Here is a 23,216-nt window from a genome sequence, read left to right as displayed (position 1 = left end):
AAATGAATAGCACACTCTGCCTCGAAAGTGAACACTAATTGAATTTGTGTGCATTCAGTGACTTTAATGGGGCTCTGGAGTGTTGTTTAGTGACAATTTTTATATGGAAGACACTGAAAAAAATTAACATGTTAACATTTAGTAAATTAGCAATTACTTAGCTCCATTATATCAAAATGGCTCACCTACATTTATTGATACTGTCTTCAAAAAGCACAGATTTTATGCCAGGCTTCAGGTCTCTCTGTTTCTATGGGACAATGTTTATGTCAGGATCACATTTTCCAAAAAAAAAAAAAAAACCTAAAAGAAACAAACGAAAAACCCCAAAATGTAGTGAATGAATTCTTAGTTGAGAAAAACTAAAATGTAACCACTATTCATGGCAGACCCCTGATTTTGTTTGGGTGTTCACTTCTCCAAAATGGACTCAGCAAAAGCTGGAGCTGTCCCCAGGAGTAAATGTCAGTTGTCTCAGCTCATCTTTGTGTCCCATTCTTCTCAAACAGTGATGTTTACGTAAAGACAGTAGGATGAAGTTTGCATGTGGGTTTTTAGGAAAGTTTACTTTTGCTGCTATAAAGGAGCACAAGAATAAACAGTACCTCTTCTGTTTGAAGTTGTTGTGTCTACATGTGACAGCTGGAACTTTGGCAGCCATCTTAAGACCCTGAGGGGAGTTGATAATGCTGAAGATGGCAGAGTGGAAAGGGGGAAGGAGCCTAAATGTTATGTCACTGACCCTCTGAATTAGTCTACCTTGGAGATTCTCCGCTTTGGTACATCTTAATATCTAAGATAATAAAATGCCCTTATGGTTTAATCCAGCTTAGTCTTTTTTTTTTTTTCGTTACTTGCAACCAAAGGCATCTTGAATGATTCAGAAAGGTATGTGGGAATCAGGCTACAAAAGTGAGCATCTTATCAAATTCCCTACTGCAACCTAGGAGTTGAAACTCTAATTGCTGTTTTACAGCTTATTTTCAGGTCAGTTGTTGAATGTTCTAAAAAAGTTCTTAATGTGCAAATGAGGTTAAGAACCAAAAGACAAATGAGTCTACTGCCTATGTCTATAAAGCAGCTGTGAATTCACTGAGTGAATTTGGAATCCAGCTCTTTTAGAAAGAAATATTCCGCAGAAGTTTTTCACTCTGATGTATACTTGCCTAGCTACCAAAGTCCAGTCTAGCATCAGCAAGTCTGGGATCCAGGCCCAGTTCTGCTCTGCCTTACAGATCGTGGGTGGGTCACTTTACAATCTCTGGGCTTTGGTTTCTGGTCTAGAAAATGGAGAAGGCTAAATCAGTGATTCCCAACTTCGCTGAAGATAACACTACTTTTTCAGTAGGGGGTACTAGTGGGAATGTGGTATCTAGCTTTTCTATTGATAAGCTGTGTGGCCTTGGGCATGCCACCTAACCTCTGAGCTTTGGAGTCCTTGTCTATAAAATGAAAATGCTTTAAAGGACTGTGGTGAATATCAAATATAATGTGTATGTGGAAAATGCATTCATAAATAATAGTGTTGTATGTACATGGAGAGAGAGAATTGTTATATGATTCTTCTCATCACAGCCCATCTTTTGTAGTTCCTTGTGAAGCCTGTATCATCTTCTTAGTTCTAATTTGCTGTATCCTTGGTCTATTCTGGCAAGGTCTCCAAGATGGTTTTAGGAGGTATGCAAGGTCAAGACTACTTTTATAATGATACTAAGATGCTATTTGCTATTTTCACTCTTACTCTCTCATGAGTAGAGTTCTCCAGAGTCTGCATGGTATGATATCACAACAGATTGAATACAGAAGCAGATATGAAACTTCTAATAAACGAGATATTAAATAGATTTGCAAAAGTGTAAAACAATGCCACTCTTCACTACAGTTTTTTTTGAAAAATGTAGTTATTTTTCATAAAAATATTTATGTTAACATGTAATGGATTCATTATTTTAAAATTAACTAACATGTATTTTCAAAGTTTCTTTGCTTAATTTATGATATGGTAAGTACTCATAGATAGAACCTACAGAAACTTAAAGATCTTTGGAGTCTGCAATCATTTTTAGCTTGTAAAGGGATCCTTAGACCAAAATGTTTCAGAACCACTAGTCTAGACTAAGTGTCTTGCCTCTGGCTCTACAAGCGGCACTGTTTTCTATTTCTGCTCCCTTCTAGGCTGAATTTCTTTGTCTTGTACATTGATAGTTTCTATCTAAAAGTAGTCTAGTTTCCCTCTCTTTGTCTCTGACTTTTCTGTGCTTTCTACCTGAACGCTTGTTATATGAGTTCATCTCTGTTTTCTGGATCCCTCAAGTTATTCCTCCTTCTCCTCCTCGATGGGTCAGGAGATCAAGGCAAGTTTTCTGCTAGGCAATTTGACATAGTGGTAGATTTCTATGTATTGTTTTCTGCCTTGCATCCAAACTCCCTTCCTGTTTTGGGGATCCACACATTGTTGAATCCTGGGGGAGGCGGAGCTCTTCTCCTGCTTCAGGAACTGAAGGGAGCAGATACACCGTTGAATCCTGGGGGAGGCGAAGCTCTTCTCCTGCTTCAGGAACTGAAGGGAGCAGATACACCGTTGAATCCTGGGGGAGGCGAAGCTCTTCTCCTGCTTCAGGAACTGAAGGGAGCAGATACACCTTCTCCCCACTCTGGGTAGGTGGGGTATAGTTATGTGATCTAGGCTTATGTAATGGAATGCCCTGCCTAGGGCTTTGACTTTGGATATGAAAGGAAGGATCAGTGGGATTTATGTGTGGCAGTGTGAGGTGTCCAGTGGTAATGGCACCATGTGCCCATTGCCATGTTGCAACAGTGCCTAGCAGTTGCCATGTCCTGTGGTGTGGGGGCACAGGGGGCCGTGGTGTTATAAATGGTCTGGGAGATCCTGCTGCATAGCTGCCTTTGTTCCTACCATTTAATGAGTCTTCTCCAGTTTTCCTGTCAAGTCTGCAAACTATCTGATATCCTTTCAATAAATTCTTTTTCTGCTTAAGTTAAAGATCATTTCTATTGTGTATGATCAATAATAGCTAACACTTGAATAGTGATTACTCTGTGCCAGACACCGTTGTAAGCATTTCACCTATCTTAACTCATTTAATACTCACAATTGCCCCATAGCGTTTCCTATTCTACCCTGTCCTATAGGGTCACTATGAGTTGGAATTGACTAGATGGCACACACCAACAACAGCAATACTCACAACAATGCTGTGAGGAAGATACTGTTATAATCCTCATTTTACATATGAGGGAAATACAACAGAGAGATTAAATGATGTTCTGAAGATCGCAGGTAGTAAGTGGCAGTGCCAGGATGCAACTCAGGCTGGCTGGCTCCAAGCCCAGGCTTTTAAGCTCTAGACACCTCTGACCGATATACACCTGTATGACTAAAACAGAGATCTAAGTCTAAATTACCACTTTGCAAGCTATGGGGGTAGTGCCTTATGAAATCTGGGGCCTTTTGTCACCTCTTGCAATTATAATCCTTTTGACACACAGGCATGTGAATTAATTTGCATACGAAGCTGAGTAAAAAAATAATGGCAGAAAAATTAATGGTTGTCTATTACAGTTATTTTTCTAAATATTTACGTGTATGTACGTGGGATTGTATGTGTTTGCCTCTCCAGCTGTGGTTTATATGGATTATAATGAAAGTCTATTTTGGGTCTGTCAAACAGGGGTGGTAACAGCCACTCTAACTTTGAATATAGATATATATTTCAACACACTTAACTGGCAGTTGCACTTAGTGCCTATGGCTTGCTGGCAGTAGGAATGAAGACTTGATAAATGGTGTAATGTGCCAGCACTTTAGTGTGTGCCCCCCATAACTCAGAATAATCCAGAGTCAGTTATATTCTCTCCACTTCCCTTCCGACACTCGCCCACTCTCCAGGGGCTCAGCAAAGGAATATAGATGCTATAGTCTATTTTATTTAAACTACAAAATACACATCAGGTAATAGAATTAATTATAAGGCAGGGGGAAAAAAACCAAACAATAAAGAGATTTCAGGGCATTAGCTCAGTTCCATATGCTGTATTGTGTAATTACCAACCACATGGCTTCTCAGCAATTACATCATCATGAGCAGTGAAATTACATTTCAGTGATAATTTTAAAACCACAGCAGTGACAATCCAGTATTAATAACTCTGAACGTGATTACAGAATGGTAGTGTTTATGGTCCGGTAAATACTACTACCTGTAGCTGGAGTTAAATTTTCATTTACTGTAGATTTAACATGTTACTATTTTAACCTTCATCAGTGTGTTCCTTGTTCTGCAAATGTGTTATCATCCCATTCAAACAAAAGCAAAAGATAGTGCCACTGATCCCTGACAAGTAACAGACAGCTTAATTTTGAGAGCAATGGGAGGGTATTCAGAGAGCCTGTTTTTCAGAGTTCCATGAGATGATTGGGTAATTGTGCCATTTTGAAAGCTTTGGTAGCTTGGTGAGGGGTAGGCAATGCAGAGATGACTTTTGGCAATGTATGTTGAAATGAGCTGTGTTTTGAATACAGACAAAGCATCAAACTAGCTGGCCAGTCTTCTACTCCACGTTTTCTGTCTGTGCAGATGACAACACACTATGCTCTCTTTTGGAATGCAGAGAAACAGGTCTTCTATTACTTTGAGTTCTTATCATCCTTCCTCAAATTATCAGAAGCTATCTGACAGTCTAAGACTCATATTCTGAATATCAGGAGTGGCCGAAGTAAGGGCTTCAGGCAAAATATTACTCCAGGGATATTGAACCAAGGGAGGAATCAGTTTAGATTTTTGCATTTGGTCCAGTTTTACCAGAGGGCCACTCTTTGATCAACACTGTGTGGTTAAGGCTGTGTAATTCTGAGCCTTTCAAGTGGTACTTGTGAAATGCCCTAGCTCTGCTAGGAGAAGTGGGTCAAGCATAGCTTATGCTTCTCATGGAAAGAATTTCATAGAAGTTTTTTTTTTTTTTTCTCTCTCTGTCATGACTGGAAAATCAGGAAAAGTGCTTGAAATGATACAGTTTCTTGCTGGAACTTAGAGGTAATAGAAAGTAGCCGCATTTCTCCATTAGCTTTCGGGCTATAATTTAGAAATTAGATACAGCCACAGAGTAATTGTACTATCTTGTATCACCCTCGCTTCCTTATTGTGCTTGACCACTACTCCCCCACAATGTACATATATGTTCTCCTAGGGTTCTTTCTTTTTTGCAGTTGATAGTCGGGTTTTTCCCCTTACCCTGTGTTAGGTACATCTTCAGAATTTTAAGAGGGATGGAAAATTGATGCTGTCTGCTCTACTCTATCTTATTCTTTTCCACTGTGATTTGAGAAGTGTCTTGGGACTTCTGTGCATCCTTCAAAGGTGTTTTTCCTGTTGACTTTTCTAGAAAGTCAACTGGGATGTGCCAGGGTAGATAAGAGGATTCTGAATTGACTCCCTGGAGTAAAGAATCAGGGTGATAAATTGGACTATCAGCACCTACAGGACTGGGAATTGCTTTCGATTTGTCTTATGTAGCTTGTTTACCTAAGCATACCTTTTACACCAACAGTACACTTGCAACAGACACAGAGGACATACTCAGTGTTGAACTACCAGAGGAAGAGGTCAGGCTAAATTCAAACATTTTGAAATGGAACTGCTGGAAATCTTGTAAAGATCCAGAATAATAAAAGCTATAAAGTGAGAAAAAGCCCATGTTACAGATTCAGGAGAATTAATTGCCTTAATTGTAAGAATTCATGGGCCTTGGAACTTGGCAATGTTGGCAAATTGCTGTAACCCAGGGATTAGGGGGCTATGTGTAGGAACCATAGCTTGAGTCAGAGCCCAGGGTAAATTGGTGCATCGAACCTTGTAGCAGCTGGTAGAAGCAAAGGTAAAACAAATGGAGCAATTCTCCAATAATCTCCATGACATGCTTTGATGGAGAGAGTTGCTATCTGCTGGCTGTTGTGAAAACTGGCAGACTGGTTGTAAATGATGAACGTTTTGCCAGCAATTGACAGTCCACCCAACATGGCCTGATAAACTGCAAAGTGGAAAGAATTCAAAAGCAGAGCATCTGAGCACACGGGAACAAACACAGACAGCTTGGCATGGCCCATACCAGTGGGCAGTACCAAAAAAAAAAATTTTTTTTTCATTCATTTAACAAACACTCAGTTGGCACTGTTATAGACACTAGGGATACAATAGTGGACAAAACAGTGAAAATGGCTACCCTTGTGGAGTTTGTATTCACATAGTGGGACACAGACAGAAAACAAATTGAGGAAATATTCAGTAAGTTAGATAATGATAAGGGCTATGAAAAAAATAAAGCAGAGAAGAGGAATAAAGACTTTTTTGATGAGTGGTGGTGGTAAGTTGCAAATAGGGTGGTCATAGAACCAGCCCTAACCAAGAGGAACAGAAAATGAGAAAAGTGTATGTAAGTATACTTACACAGTCTTTCCTGGCTCAAGGAGAAAGTGAAAAAAATTCAACAGTAAGTTTCCTACTTTTTGGCTTATTATCTAAAAAAAGAGGATAACTGAGGAAATCATTAAAAAAGGAGCCAGGAAATGGAATAGTCTGAGGCTAGAGAGGAGAATCAGAAGCAGGAATAAGAGTGAGTGAATGAATGGACTTACCTGCGGAACTATGGCACAGGAGTTCCAAACGTGGTATGATATTTTCCAACAGCAGATAAGTTGGAACCTTCTGGAAAGAAGCAGCTTTATAATGTTGGACATAACACGTAAAGGGAACAGAGTTTTGCCCCTTGTCCTCATTTAGTGTGCATGTCCAAACAGCATCTCTAACTCAACCTCGGATGCATTAAAACGATGTTCAGATCAAAAGAACAGTATGTGCTTTTCTTATCATTTTTGGCTTCATTACAGCTGTAGTTTTTTATCCAGTTCTAGGCGTCACATTTTAAGAAAGACAATAGTCAACTGGCGTGTATTCAGAGTAGCACAACCAGTATGGTGAGAATTGAAACCAGATCACAAGAGGGGTAACTGAAAGAACTGGAGATATTTAGCTTGTTGAGTGGAGTCAGGGGACTGACCTATTAGTGATTTTCAGCTATTTCAATGTTTTTGTGTGGAAGATGGTTTCAGTTTGTTTTATCTGGTCTCAAAGGAGACAACTAGAATCAGATAGTAGAGATTTCAGGGATATAAATTTCAACTGAACCCCAGGAAGTACTCTAACAGCTAGATCCTTCAAAACTAGAATGAGATGTTTCAGGAGGCAGTGAGATTTTTGCCACTAGAGGTGTCTTCTCAGAGGTGGAATGACCACTTGCTGGGCTATTCGAGAGGAAATAGAAGCCTCAGGTGCAGGGTTAGCTTCAAATTCATGGTTGAGAGCTGTGATGGTGGTGTGGATCATGGTGGTCACTCTGGAAGAAGATCATGACCTCTGCTTCCTCCCACATTGTCATGGCTGGGTTTGGTGCCTGGCCTTGCCGTAGCTACTATCTAGGACAGATATTCTTAATCTGGTTGGCATTAGGATCATCTGGTCCCCAGGTGTCCATGGCCTGGGTAGGGGTTCAGGATGGGTATGTTTAAAAAGATTCTCAGGTGATTCTAATGTGCAGACGGAGTTAAGGACCACTGGTCAGAGGCAAGCGCCTTCCTGGCTTTCTGAAGCCTTCCACAAGCAAGCCCTACCCTATTCTTCTCACTTTATGGTCTACTATTCCATGAGGAAATCAACTGGCTGTAACCAATCCCACCCGTTTGGTGTTTCCCAAACCTTTGTTGGGTTTTTCTGTTCCTGTATCTGTGACCATGCTTTTACCTCTGACAGGAAGGAATGAGGCCCTCCCAAACCCTGATCCCGGTCTCGCCTGCCAGTCCTACCACCAAATCCTCTCAAACTTTCAAGTGACATCTCCTTAACTGCCTCCTCCTATGTGAAGTTTTGGGTACAACAAAAAGGTGGCAGCGCTGCTTAACTTCCTATTTTTAACCTCATCCTGAGTGATTCTTCCCTTTATTTTCATGGCTGAGGAACTTAGTGCATGCCACTCATCTTTATTATTATGACTTATGCTAATATTTGCCTGTGTGGCAAATACATGCTTCCTGAGGACAGGTCTGAGAACTTTTTTTTTTTTTTCTCATAGCTACTAGCACAAACCCTTTCGGGTAGTAGATAATCAGTATTTTCAGAAAGCATCTAGAGCAGTGTTTTTCAACCAGGGGCAATTTTGCCCTCCGGGGGACATTTGTAAGGTCTGGAGACATTTTTGGTTGCCTCAGTTTGGAGGTGCTACTGGATCTAGTGGCTAGTGATCAGGGGTGCTGCTAAGTATCAATGTGCAGGACAGCCCCTCACAACAGTTATCCAGCTCGATATGGCAATAGTGCCTAGGTGGAGAAACCCTGATGTAGAATAGAAAATCTAGTTCGCTTTACTTACCCCACAACTCTAGCCATAGGTTTAAGGGCTAAAAGCAGGACTGCCAGTTGAAAATTTAGATTTAATTTTTTTTTATATCATTAGAAAAATTAGAAGAAAAAAAATGCTCATAATCCAACCATCACAGCGTAATCTGTTATCCTTTTCTGTATATAGTCATTTTTGATATGTGTATTTTATATGATAATTTTAATCCCATCATGAATTATATATCCAAATTTTTTCACTTAAAATGATACTATAATCTTAAACATTCTCAATTATTTTTTGTGCAGTATTTAGTCAGTTGGATATGCCATAATTTGCCTAATCATTCTTTAATCAGTAGACCTTTAGGTTGTTTTCAATTTTTCACCATTTTTATATATATATATAAATTTATATATATGTATAAATCTTAGGATAGATTTCTAAGAATCACAGCCATAGAGAGATTGTAGCTGTTCTTGATCCTTTGCATTTCCATGTAAAATTTAGAATCATTTTGTCAATTTCTTCAAAAAGCCTGCTGGGATTTTGATTTGAACTATAGATTTTTTGGATTGAATGGACATCTTGACAATATTGAGATTTCCAATCCATGAATATGGTTTAGGTGTCCATTTATTTAAATCACTATAATTTTCTAAGTTTCAGTATTATTTTATGTGCCCCAGTGTCTGTCCAATTGCTCCTCTCCTACAACCCTGGCAATAGGCCAAAAGGAGAATTTTATCTGACCCAGAGGTTTTTTTCTCCCCTACTGTCCCAAGGATTTCTAACATCACCAATAAACTAGACAATGTGCTTGAAAGATCCCAGGTTACCAAAATTTTATCCCTCAGAGGACTAAGTACCCATTATTGAATTTCTGGAAATAGTGTAAGTATCCTAAAGCAATTAGTAGAGTTAAGAGAAAGAACAAAAGAAACAGAGCAAGTCATTATACAAACATACGGGCGTTCAAGCTAGCCTGCCTTGAGGACATAATGCCAAATTTCTGGGCAGTGATCTTAATGAACAAATTTAAAATTTTTTGCTCCTTGAACACTTTACAGAAACCCTGGTGGCCTAGTGGTTAAGTGCTGCGGCTGCTAGCGAAAAGGTCGGCAGTTCAAATTCCACCAGGCACTCGCTGGAAACTCTATGGGGCAGTTCTACTCTGTCCTATAGGGTCACTATGAGCCGGAATCCCCTTGAGGACAATGGGTTTGGTTTGGTTTTTGGAGCACTTTAGTTCTTGTTTGAATGTTGAACTTCTCTATGGTTTCTACTAGGCCCATATAGCTTCAAAGCTCTATAATCATAACTCTTTAATAAAACAAGTATACCGGTTGCTATCATGTTGACCCCAACTCACGGAGACCCCATGTGTGTCAGAGTAAAACTGTGTTCCACAGGATTTTCAATGATTGATTTTTGGAAGTAGGTTGCCATGCCTTTCTTCTGAGGTGCCTCTGGGTGGATTCAAACCATTAACCTTTTAGTTAGCAGTGAGCATGTAATCATGTGTAACATCCGAGGACTCCAACTCTTCAACAGACCTCAACACTTCTGCTCAAAAGAGGCAGCTTTCAGTGGCTGCTGCTTTTCTTAAACCCCTTACATCCAAACTAGCTTCTCTGGATGCCTTTAAAGAATATGAGGATATTTCTCTGAACCCTAGCTTTTCAATTTTAATTCAGGGAAAGTCTGTTGCTTCAAATGGTAATAGGCAAATTAGCTAATGGGGCTCTACATCTGTGACTTTTCAGAAACTGCACCGTAGAAAGAGGCATTTTTTTTTTCCAGTGTTAGGTTTAGGGCTTTTTAAATGTAAGTTTATTAAGTGGTAATGGGCCTATAGATTGGTTTAGTTGCTGTTCCTACTGAGGCTATAAAACAGACTCACAGTCTTCTCAAGCACGGGGGTTATCTGTTGCTTTTATACACAGCTGGATTGGAGGGAATTTTAATGCTGTTCAGAATTTCAAGGCTTATAATGGATTTGCTAATATTATTATTCATCTCACGTACTTTGGATTTGATCGGGGGGATCAGTCCCTGGAGAAGTATATCATGCTTGGTAAAGTAGAGGGTCAGCGAAAAAGAGGAAGAGCCTCAACAAGATGGATTGACACAGTGGCTGCAACAATGGGCTCAAATATAGCAATGATTGTGAGGGTAGTGCAGGACTGGGCAGTGTTTTGTTCTGTTGTACATAGGGTTGCTATGAGTCAGAACTGACTCGATGGCATCTAACAACAATAAAAAAAAAAAAAAAATAGTGCTATCGAGTCGTTTCCGAATCATAGCGACCCTATGCAACGCCTCATAGGGTTTCCGAGGAGCGCCTGGCGGACTTGAACTGCCGACCATTTGGTTAGCAGCCATAGCACTTAGCCGCACAATATTATAATATGTGGGTGGGAGAACTCAGAAGAAAGGACTCGAGGTTTTTGTTATTTGCTGTGTCCTTTACATAAAAAAATTAAAGAGGCCCAAACAGCCTTTCCAGTTGGGAAACAATTATGTTTTATACCTGTTATTGTCTTATTTTTGGCTAGCATTAAACCATGATAGACCTGAATGAGCTAGCCTGGGTTGGGACACCTGAGTTCTCCAACCCTCCACAAAATTCTGTTGCTTTGGCTAAGGTAACAAGTTATATGGATTTTACCAGGTCAAACAGGATTTTCTTAGTTTGAACTGATTGGGAGATAGTAGTGGGTTTTGTTTTTTGGTGCATTAGGGTTTTTTCTTTATTTTTTAGTGTCATAAAAATTGTACAAAACTTTATGATTGTACAGATAAAGTTATTTTCATTACAAAAACAAAACAAAACAAAACAAAACAAAACAAAACAAAATAACCCAGGAGATGTGAAGTGCCATAGGGCTCACAGGCATCTTTACTTATAACCTAGTTGCTGTCAAGTCAGCTGTGACTTATGGCAACCCTATGTGTGTCAGAGTAGAACTGTGCTCTACGGGGTTTTCAGTGACTTATTTTTTGGCAGTAGAGCACCAGGCCTTTCTCTCAGGGTGCTTCTTGGTGGACTCAAACCTTCAAAGTTTCAGTTAGCAGCTGAGTGCATTAACTATTTGCATCGCCCAGGGTCTCCTACCAGCTAGTAGGCTCCTGTATTTTGAAAGCTCTGGAGCTTTCTTCACTTTGCAGTTGACTGAGAAAAGGAAGAGGCCCTGTGCTAAAAAGCATTTCTCTGGAGCTAGACTAACATGAGAAAGCCTGCCATGGTCAATGATCTCTATGATGGTTAAGATTGTGTGCTAACTTGGCTAGGCCATGACACTCAGTGTTTTGGCAGTTGTATAATGTTGTGATCTCTTCCTTGTTGAGATCTGATATGTAATCACCCCCATGATCGGATCTACTGTGAGTAGCCAATCACTCGAAAGGGAGTTTCCTTGGGCTTGTCGCCTGCATCAGAATATAAGTGGACATTCTGGCTTTTGCCTGTACTGAAGCCTGCAGCTGGCATCTCTTTGTCTGACCTCCTGTTCTTGCCTGCCAGTCTTGGAATTCATAGATCTTTACAGGCTGTGAGCCCTGCTTACCGGCCTGCCGATCTTCGGTTCACCAGCCCCTGTGGGTGTGTGATCCACAGACTTGGGACATTCTAGCCTCTACAACTGTGTGAGCCATTTCCTTGGTAATAAATCTCTATTTTTATACACTTTATTGGTTTTGCTTCTCTAGAGAACCCAGCCTAAGACAATCTCTTTGATCCTTTTTCTGACATAGTTATAATAAAGAGAAGGAGTTTGATTTCAGAATCCTGGCTCCAAGGGAGCAGCTATCAGCAGACCCATGAGCTGGTTCCATTTCTGGTTGAACTCCACAACATATTTAGCTCTAAATAAATATTTATCATCTAGGGGCAAGTTCCTCCAGCCAAATTTTTCAATCATTTCCAACCTGAAATTCACTAGAAGCCAGCATCACATGCTGATCACAAAGCCAAATGCAACTCAGTGGGAAGGTTCAGCTTTTGCCTCTCTCCTTCCCCTTCTTTCCTCCTCACCTTTTCTTTAAGCCTAAACCATCTTCCTCCAAATCAACACAGCCCCTTCTTCCTAGCTCTGTCCTGGATCTCTGAAATAATGGTTGCTTATAGAAACCCTGGTGGCATAGTGGTTAAGAACTATGGCTGCTAACCAAAAGGTCAGCAGTTCTAATCCACCAGGAGCTCCTTGAAAACCCTATGGAGCAGTTCAACTCTGTTCTGTAGGGTCACTAAGAGTTGGAATCGACTCGACAACAACGGGTTTTTTTGGGGCACTTTAGTTATAACATATAAGAAAACATGATTTTTGTGTATTTTCCATTATAGGGATTATGTAAGGGTAGTTTAAATGGTACAACTGGAAACACTTTCCCTCTGCATGGGAAAGTGCTAGGTAATTTGGAAAGAATAATGTAATTTTGGGGCACACACTTAGAAAAAGACTTCCACATGCTTAGATGTCTTCCTTTTTCCTATTCTGAAATAGCATTTTTTAGCTGCTCCCAGTGTAGCAATATATAATGAGAGTTTGTACTTACTATGTATAAGGAAAATTGCAATTTTACCAAATAGTTGTCCTAAATGTAGCAGCTCAGCAAGTTATAATAGAAATGAGTTGGAAATATAAAGATAACTCACTGCCTCCAAGTAGGGGTGGTATAAAGTGGGGTGGGTATGCTGGGTCTATGTAACAGACACTGTTGACTGGAATTAGAAGAGTTGTTATTAACTCACTGGTAAAACACACTCTTTGCAAGCCAAATACCTTGGCAGTGGTTCCAGACAGGGTGGCTCCTGGAAAGCGAAAAAAAAAAAAAAAAAAGGTCTGTTTTATATTAAAGGAAGGCAGACTTTTTAGACCTGTATGTATCTGTGTGAAGGAGCCCTGGTGGTAGAGTGGGTTAAGTGCTCAGCTGTTAAGGTGATTTGCACCCACCAGTGGCTCTGTGGGGTAAAGATGTGGTAGTCTGCTTCCATAAAGAGTACAGCCTTGGAAACCCTATGAGGCAGTTCTGTTCTGTCCTACATTGTCACTATGAGTCAGAATTCAATGGCAATGGGTCTTTGGGTATGTGTGTGTTGGGTGGGTGGTGGTGGTCTGTCAGACCAGTCCTGCTTAGAGTCACCTAGGCATTTGCTTTTGGGAGCCCCACAGCTCATAGATACAGGGAAGAGATCCCCCAGCTACTCAAGACTAAAATCCAGGCTTCATTTCTCAGAAGCAAAGTCAACTTAACTTCCAGCTGACTTAAAAAGAGTATTGTGTGGACTTTGGAGAAAGCTTTTGGATTTTACTGTCCTCTTGTAATTTTTATAATCAGTATTAAAATGACTAAATTTCAAGTATTGTATTACATAAAAGGAGAAAAAAATTGTTGCGATGGTGCTGTTTTCTGTCAGTCTTCAGTCCAGTTTTCCCAAGTCTAAGAAAAGAAAATGTCACTGTACTGTTGGCTGGGGCTGGGAATAGGGGATCACCTAGAGATTCAGCAACAGTATATGTGTCCCAGGGAGCTCAGAACTGTTAAGGGTGCTGACTGAAAGAGAAACCCAGACCTAGCATTTGGGGTGTGATTGTTTAAGCCCTAAGACAAATTCCAGGCCCTAGAAAACCACACAGACAACAACCAGACTGCTGAAGCGTTCCCCTGTTAGGTATTGCCGTGGAGGCCTATGGACAGCAGAGAGCCCACAGGTGAGCACAGCGAGGTGACTCCAGTGACTAATGAACTCACTTTACCTTCAAGGCAGTGAGTCTTTGCTATCGTGTCATAACTTACGATGCTATGAATGGTGACTGTTGAATGTTGCTTCCCTTTTTCACTTTTCCCAAATGGGAGTCATTTTCATTATTCTGTTTTTCTTTTATAACATCAAATGGAGGCTAAATTAACCAATAAGCAGTAAGTTGCTTGGTCTGGAGAAACCATATCCAAACCTAATGGAAAAAGATGTACAATATTCAAAAATTCTGAATTCATCATAATTTGGATTATGTCCTCTGGACAAGGCGTTAGTGCATCATTGGTTATATGTGAATATTTGCATCATACAAAGTGAAGTAATTTTGTATTTATATGTACAAGAAAAAGGATTATAATATGCTTACAGACTAAGGGTGATGAATGTAGTAGATGTCTCTGGTTTTGCTTGCCCCAAATCAATTTCCCCCTTTCCCTAGTAAGATAATACCTTTGCGTGTATGTGGCAGGTGGGGGATACCATGTAGTGATAGAAAGGGCTGAATTTGCTTCCTCCCTCTTTCAAGTGGCATGTAGCAGATCCAGGCTTGACTAGTCGTGCTCCTGGCTACAGAGCTGGGTTCAGGAAAGGGCATGTGTGATGGTTAGTCTTGTGTATCAACTTATGTTGTTGTTGTTTTTGTTGTTAGGTGCCGTCAAGTTGTTTCTGACTCACAGCAACCGTATGCACAACAGAACAAAACATTGCCTGGTCTTGTTGTTGTTAGGTGCTGCCGAGTTGGTTCCAACTCACAGTGGCCCGCGCAACAGAACAAAACACTGCCCCATCCTGCGCCATCCTTACGATCGTTGTTATGCTTGAGCTCATTGTTGCAGCCACTGTGTTAATCCATCTCACTGAGGGTCTTCCTCTTTTTCAATGACCCTCTACCAAGCCTGATGTCCTTCTCCAGGGACTGATCTCTCCTGATAACATGTCCAAAGTATGTGAGACACAGTCTTGCCACCCTTGCTTCTAAGGAGCATTCTGGTTGTACTTCTTCCAAGACAGATTTTTTCATTCTTTTGGCAGTCCACGGTATGGTATATTCAATATTCTTCACCAGTACCACAATTCAAAGGTGTCAATTCTTCTTCAGTCTTGCTTATTCATTGTCCAGCTTTCATATGCATATGAAGCGATTGAAAACACCATGACTTGAGTCAAGCCCACTTTAGTCCTCAAGGTGACATCCTTGCTTTCCAACATTTTAAAGAGATCTTTTGCAGCTGATTTGCCTAATGCAATGTCATTTGATTTCTTGACTACTGCTTCCATGAGTGTTGATTGTGGATCCAAGTAAAATGAAATCCTTGACAACCTCAGTCTCTTCTTCGTTTATCATGATGTTGCTTATTGGCCCAGTTGTGAGGATTTTTGTTTTCTTTATGTTGAGGCGTTATCCATACTGAAGGCTGTAGTCTTTGATCTTCATCAGTAAGTGCTTCAAGTCCTCTCCACTTTTAGCAAGCAAGGTTGTATCATCTGCTTAATGTAGGTTGTTAATGAATCTTCCTCTAATTCTGATGCCACATTCTTCTTCATATAGTCCAGCTTCTCAGATTATTTGCTCAGCACACAGATTGAATAGGTATGGTGAGAGGATACAACCCTGAAGAATACCTTTCCTGACTTTAAACCATGCAGTATCCCCTTGTTCTGTTTGAACGACTGCCTCTTGATCCATGTACAGATTCCTCATGAGCACAATTAGCTGTTCTGGAATTTCCATTCTGCACGATGTTATCCATAATTTGGCTAGGTTATAGTACCCAGTTATTTAACCAAAGTCTAATCTAGATGTTGCTGTGAAGGTATTTTGTAGATATGGTTAACACGTCCAATCAATTGGCTTTACATGAAGGAGATTACCCTCAAAAATGTGGGTGGGATTTAGCCGTTATTTTGGCCTCAAGAGCAAAAACATGTTTCTCGGTGAAGAAATTCTACCTCAAGACTTGTAGTGAGTTGAAGGGAATTGGGGGCTGATCAAGGAAAAAGATATGACCACAGGGTAGCAGGTGTCACAACAAGTTATTTATTGGGCCCACGCATTCACAGCCTCATGCAGGGGCGATCCCCCATAGAAGGAGGTCTTCTGGATCCCAGTGGTACAAGGAACCACCAGAAGGGAAAGAAGGCATGGAAACTCATGGGAGAGGAGAAGGGAGGGGGAGAAGGCTTATGTGTCCCTACCTGATGTCTTCCGGTATGTAGCAACATAGGAGGTCTTTGGGTCAGAGAATTCCAAAGACAGAAACATCTTAGGGTCCTTATAGCCAAAGGGTTTTATTTGATTTATAGCAGCTGTATGTGCAGTTTCATTGGGTATGTAAAATAGGCAGGCTCTAAGTGGCTAAAAATATGCTTATTTGGGCTATTTTTAAAACAGTTTAGATGTGTACAAACTTGAGTTTGGCATTAGCAGGCTTATTTGGGCTAATGGGCTTCAGCTTGCTATGAAGAAGTAAATAACTTGGGACCAATTACATAGGGGCCATTTTTGACTCATTTGTATAACAAGACTGTACCATAAAATTCTGAGTGCTCAGCTTGTTAGTCTGCCCCACGGATTTTTGATGTACCAGCCCCACAATTATGTGAGCCAATTCCTTAAAATAAATCTCTAATATATATGCTCTTATATATATTCTTTAATGTGTATATTCTTATGTATCCATATACCAGACTAGTTGCCATTGAGTCAATTCTAACTTGACGACCCTATGTGTGTCAGGGTAGAACTGTGCCCTATAGGGTTTTCTGTGGCTGATTTTTCTGAAGCAGATCACCAAGCCTTTCTTCCAAGATGCCTCTGCGTAGACTTGAACCTCCAATCTTTCAGTTAGCAGCCAAGCATATTAACTGTTTACACCACCCAAGGACCCCTATTGATCTGTCTGATCTATCTATCTCTCCATCTGTCCATCTATCTACCTATCTATCTAATCTATTACTTATTTATATATATATCTTAAGAGATTTGTAGGGTATATTATACACACAGATAGGTAGATAGATAGATATTCTATTGGTGTTCTTCTTTGGAGAACCCTGACTGATACAGCAAGCAACACAAAACCAGAGCTTTGGAAGAAAACACACTATGCTAGAGTCGCTAAGTTCTAAACATGTAAGTCTTGGGCCATTAATGGCTATCATGCTCCCATCATGCTCATCTCCTTTCTAAAGGAAAGAGAGAAACACAGAGCCTGGGAATCGTCATTTAAGCCCCTGGATCCAACCATGCATTTCAGGACAGACCTCCCTTTATGTATTTTGATTGAGTAAGCCAGCGATTTTTTTTTTAACTTAAAATAGTTTGAATTGGATTTCTATTTTGTGCAACCGAAAGATTCTTGACAAATACAAAAAGGATCTTGACTGATCTTTGAAGCTGTTTCCTTTACTAGAAGTGAGCTGATAATATCTACTTGACAGGATTGTTGTGGGAATGAAAAACACAATGTATACATTAAGCTGGCTTTGAGTGGAATTGGAAGGCTATTTGATACTATGGTGTAATGGAGACATAAATTCTGTAATTAATCTTTCTTTCCCTTTGTGTCCTTGGATTAAACAGTGTAAACATCCTTTTATTATTTGTCTGAAACAGAGTTATTGGAGGATGACTTGTCCTCCCTCTCATCATAGACTACCTTTAGCCTTCCCGAGTTCAACTATGGGAACGGTGTAATTTTGGTATCTCTCTGATCATTGATGCAGGACTTGGAAGAAGAATCTGAGATCCAAGGTATTTAACCACCGGTTTCCAGATTCTGAAGAGGAAAATGGATCACAATCATCCCATTATGAACAAATGTTCAGACAGTGTGGTGAAACAGAGAAAGGTAATTTCCTCTTTTTACCTATGTGTTTTTCACAATGTCAGAAGCCAGCCAATAGATACTCCTCTAGCACTGTGGGCTATCCATGACCTCAATAAAATCTCCCAAGATTCTGGGAAATGGACACTGCTTGTCTTCTTTTAAATTGCTGTATACTTCAAGGGGTGCCACAGTGGGATCTTAACACCAGTAATAATGTTCTGGCCCTTTCATTTTCCTTCCTTCCCTTGAGTCCCATCTGAGAGACAAAGTTGCAAATGGAACAGGTTCTGGAAATCAGAAGATCTCTATTGTAATCTGACTTTATACCAAACTCATTTAAATACAAACAAGGTCAATTAATACCCCTTAGATTGTGTTTCCAGGAGTCCCTGGGTAGCACAAACAGACACTCAACTACTAGCTGAAAGTTTGGCTGTTTGAATCCACACCGAGGCACCTTGGAAGACAGGCCTGGCAATCTGTTTCTAAAAAAATCACAGCTTTGAAAACCATATGGAGCAGTTCTACTCTGCATACATGGGGTTGCCATGAGTTGAAATTGACTTGATGGCAACTAACAACATAACAATTCCTGTTTCCTATTACTGATTTTATCCCATAAAGTGTAAGAATGGCTTGTATTTTCTGTGCTACTAAATAATGTATTTTTGAGAATCAGAATCAGTCGTTCATATGTGAGCAATCACTATCAGTAGTAGTCAAAAAATGTAGTGTGTTTTGGGGCCCTAATATGTGCATCTAAAAAACCAAACCCATTGCTGTTGAGTTGATCCTGACTCATAGAGACCTTATAGGACAGAGCAGAACTGCCCCATAGAGTTTCCGAGGAGCACCTGGTGGATTTGAACTGCCAACCTTTTGTTTAGCAGCCATAGCACTTACCCACTATGCCACCAGGGTTTCTAGTATGTGCATAGTACTCTGTTAATCTCCATGGGAGATGTAAAACATAGTTCCCTTTCTTAAGGTTCTTACACTTTTATAATCCTGCAAACCAAAATATACTAGACTGCAAAGTCTTTTGTTCACCTTTGTAAACCCCAGCACCTAGCCCAGCACTTGGCACAGAATAACCTCTCAAATAATGCTAACTGAATAAATGTTAGAATGTCACATAATGCTAAGATGAATTTGAAATAAATATCAGGAGTCTCAGAAATATGCAGAATTTCTGCCAATGTTTCTGTAGCATACTGAGGTTTATATGCATGCATTAAGAAAAACTAAAAAATGGTCATTAACTTGACAGGGAAATTCATAGTAAAACTTGGCTTAATAGCTTCTCTTTGATTTAGCTGTCGGTGAACATGGCTGTATCCTTCTTATAACTATGTGAGAAAATGTATGCCCTATTCACATTGCAGCCCTTTCTCTAGGCAGTTTGTGACAATGGGCAGACACTTAAGATGCATAGGCACTTTGGACTTTGGATAACAAAAGAATTAAGCTTTTAAAATATCTACCACAGGCATTTATTGGACTGTATACTTGATATTTATTGTTATAAGGTTTCCAAAACTGCTCATATTTTGAGTGTTCTCCATCTTTGTTGGTAGTTGTTTATTTCTCATCTTCAGTTGCTTATGTGTGTGGGGAAAAACGAGTAGGGCAGCTTCTTTATTATGCCTGTGTCAAATTAAAAAAAAAAAACTTTTAAATTCATTGAAAAGACACTTGAGTTGTACATGAAACCTGATGTTTCTTTATATAGCTATATTTTATAACTAACACATACACACGTGTATAAATATGTTTATATGTGTACACACCGAGCATGGTTACTTAACGGAAAATGATAGAGTGTTTCAACTTTCAATTTCTGACATCTTTACTGAGTGGCTTCAGGCTGATCTTTCTTTACCCTTTGGTGACGTTGGAGTTATTTTTCATCGGTTAACTTTATATGGCTACCATTTCAGCTGATGATTTGACTAACATTTGGGAAGCATTCTGAGGGAAATGAAAAAAAATATGTATATAATTAGTAGAAATAGTATTGTGAACCATAATAATATTATTTCCCTGACCTGGTAAGTGAATTCTTGCTTTTTGCATTGAATGGGATTAAAGAGGCTTTTGATAATAGGTGTTTATTGAATGTGGCATAGACATGAAGTAAATCGGATGCCTAGACATAATAATCTGTGTAATTTTCTACTAGAGAAGTAAGTCAAATAGGGCTTACAGAAAATTTTTATTTATTCTACATGAACATTGTATACACTTCAGCTACTAGGAATACTTCAAAGGCCCATGTAGTAAACATACAGAGTCTGCACTATTTATAAGAACCTTGATTAAATAACATCCTCAAGTAGCTTGAGGTCGTTTCATTCCTACCAGTGCAGTCTTGGACCTCCTCGACACTGAAGGCAACTGGGAGTCCTCTGAGAAGGAAACGTTCTGGCAGTCAAATAACTGACCTCCCCCACAACCCGCCAGTCACCTATCAATCTATAGGCATCTTAGATTTCTAATCATAAAAAAAGGAGTTATGTTTTATGGACTCTCTAGTTATAAATTTTAGTTGGAAGATATATTTCAAAATTTCTCAACTTTTGAGAGATAATTCATCTTCTAAAATCTTTGGATAGTTGAGTTTTGCATGCCTTGAGTTATGTTAGGTATGGGCCTCTGAAAATAGTGGGATTAGAGATGCCAGAGTAACTTCTCAGCACGATATTGCATAAGTATTGAGCAAAGGTCTTCATTAGACCACTCACAGGAGACCTCATTCTGTATAGGCCTCTCAATCAAATCAGGTCTTGTATCCCCTACTTCCTTCCCCAACCACTGCAACATTCTGAACCATTGAATATCCTCTCAGGTGCTATTATGCCCTAGTTCTTCCTTTCACAGCAATTTTAGTTTGGTTTCCTAGAAAGCAAACCTGAGCAGAAAGTTTATATGTTACTGCTCTATTATAGATGACAATCCCAGGAAGCAGGGGCACATGGGAAGGGGAGTGAAGCAGTGTAGGAAGGCAAGCCAGACCGTTTCCCTCCTGGAATCCATGTCCTTGGTTGCCTTGCCATTGGGCTGTGGCTATTATAATTGACTGTTTATTGTAATCAGTGAGTTATGGAAGCATGAAAAATGCCCCTAGGTTCCGGATGTACAGCTCCCTGCCCAATTGTTTAGCAGCCATACTAGTTATTATGGTAATCAGGGTCCATGAGCTTTGCCACTACTTTTTCTGGCAAAATACGTTTTCAGTCCTTTATTTTCTTCCTACTCCCCTGGCATGAGGAGGTCAAAGTGACAAGATGGTGAGCACAGATATGGCCCTTGGCAGAAGTCTTTTTTATTCCCTTACCTGCAACTTGAGGACAAGAACCCCTCGGCAGTCAGAGAAAAAAGTTTCAAGGATGGGAAACATACATGATGCAATTAAGTCACAGGGAGAGATGGTTTAAATGGACAATTCTATTTTCACTCTTGGATCATAGATAAGTAGTCTAGCTTTTGGGGATACAGCCTTACATATCAGGCTTTGCGTCTTGGATCAGAACAACACAATTCTGAAGGGTGTTTTCCCTGTGATGGTAGCTTAGTTATACCTGTAATAGGCCACTCCACCATTTATTAGGCCAGTTACTTCTGTGTGATGGCATTTATGGTAAGATCAGTGGCTTCTGCCTTGTCTTCTGTGATCTTTTGCTTTATGCCCTCATTAGCTTTACAATATGTCCCTTAGACAGAGGTAATAGGGGTTTCCACTAGGCTCTTCTTACCGTAATGGCCTTATTCCACAGTTCAGGGTATGCCTGTTCCACTATGAAACCTCAGGACCAGGGAAATAACCACAGTCTGTGTCCAAAGACCCACTGGATCAGCTGTAAGATAAACTTGGGACAAAACTTCATAAGTGCCCTCTAACTTGAGGACCATGATGCATTTTGGGTCTCCAGATATTGCTCAGACCCCGTATCTTATCGTACTTGAAAAATGCAATTATTCCCTATTCCTCAGTGCACTGTTACCCTGGAAAATGGAAGCATGGCCCTTTGGATAACATTTACAGTATGTAGCAAATGGTGAGTGCTGGACTATTAACAGAAAGTTTGATGGTTCAAACCTACCCAGAGGTGCCTCAGAAGTAAGGCCTGGCAATCTGTTTCCTAAAGGGTACCACCTTGAAAATCCTATGGAGCAGTTCTACTCCACACACATGGGGTTGCCATCAGTCAGAAATGACTCAATGGCAACTGACAACAACAACTCGTAATAGCATTTAGGTTGCTTCCTCAAGGGGAACTGGCCTCCCCATCAATCAGTGGCCTCTAGAAATTGACTTAGCTATAGGAACTGCATGGGGGAACCGTACTTTTCTATGGTGCTTGTTTATGTCAATCCCTTCTCTAATATTTACTCCTTCTCAAGTTATAGATATGGTTGTACACTCCAGGTAAGAAACCTTCACAGACTCTGTTTCTCCTCTCGTTATTGTTCTCTCTTCTTTCCTTCGCAACCAAGCTCTTCAAAGGATGACTCCATTTATTAGGCCAGTTACTTCTGTGTGATGGCATTTATGGTAAGATCGGTGGCTTCTGCCTTGTCTTCTGTGATCTTTTGCTTTATGCCCTCATTAGCTTTACAATATGTCCCTTAGTCAGAGGTAATAGGGGTTTCCACTAGGCTCTTCTTACCGTAATGGCTATAATTGCTATCTTTATCTTTTTAAGGACGATTCTATGCAGCCCATTGTATCTGGTTCCAATCCCACTACCCCATTAAAACTGTTAAAGTGAGATCAATTACCATACAAAAGTCAAATCCAATGAACTCTTCGTTTGTTTACATTTTACTTGGCTTTTCTTCAGCATTTACCAATGCTCCTCTGCAGTGAAGTGAATTGCTTTTATATAGCCATTCTAGCCATGGTCTTCTGTAAAGTGCCCTTGGGTTGATTCCCAGACTCAAAGCAACCCTATGTATAACAGAACGAAACTGCCAGGTCTTGCACCATTCTTACAATCATTGCTCTGGGTTATACAGAAAGACTTTCCCTAGACCAATGCCCTGAATTTGGACTTCTAGCCTACTAGACTGAGAAAATAAATTTCTGTTTGTTAAAGCCATCCACTTGTGGTATTTCTGTTACAGCACCGCTACATGACTAAGACAAACAACACATGGGCCAGTGGAAATACAAGCTGGTAAGAAGCAGTCAAACCACTGTCCGTTTTCAAAAACAGC

General features: G+C 40.1%; 1 long non-coding RNA gene across 1 annotated transcript in view; it reads left to right on the top strand.

Annotated features, from left to right (window-relative positions):
* LOC126084025 (uncharacterized) overlaps positions 1–17,951 on the top strand; it is a 111,540-nt gene extending 93,589 nt beyond the window's left edge. Inside the window, exon 3 of the long non-coding RNA XR_007518912.1 lies at positions 17,893–17,951. This is a non-coding gene — a long non-coding RNA (uncharacterized LOC126084025). The remainder of the gene's footprint in view (positions 1–17,892) is intronic.
* Positions 17,952–23,216: the final 5,265 nt, after the last annotated feature.

Source organism: Elephas maximus, chromosome 10 (genome assembly GCF_024166365.1).
Source record: "Elephas maximus indicus isolate mEleMax1 chromosome 10, mEleMax1 primary haplotype, whole genome shotgun sequence".
NCBI classification, from domain to species: Eukaryota; Metazoa; Chordata; class Mammalia; order Proboscidea; family Elephantidae; genus Elephas; species Elephas maximus.
Note: the sequence above shows the minus strand (reverse complement) of the source record. Positions and strands in the feature narration are given on the sequence as shown.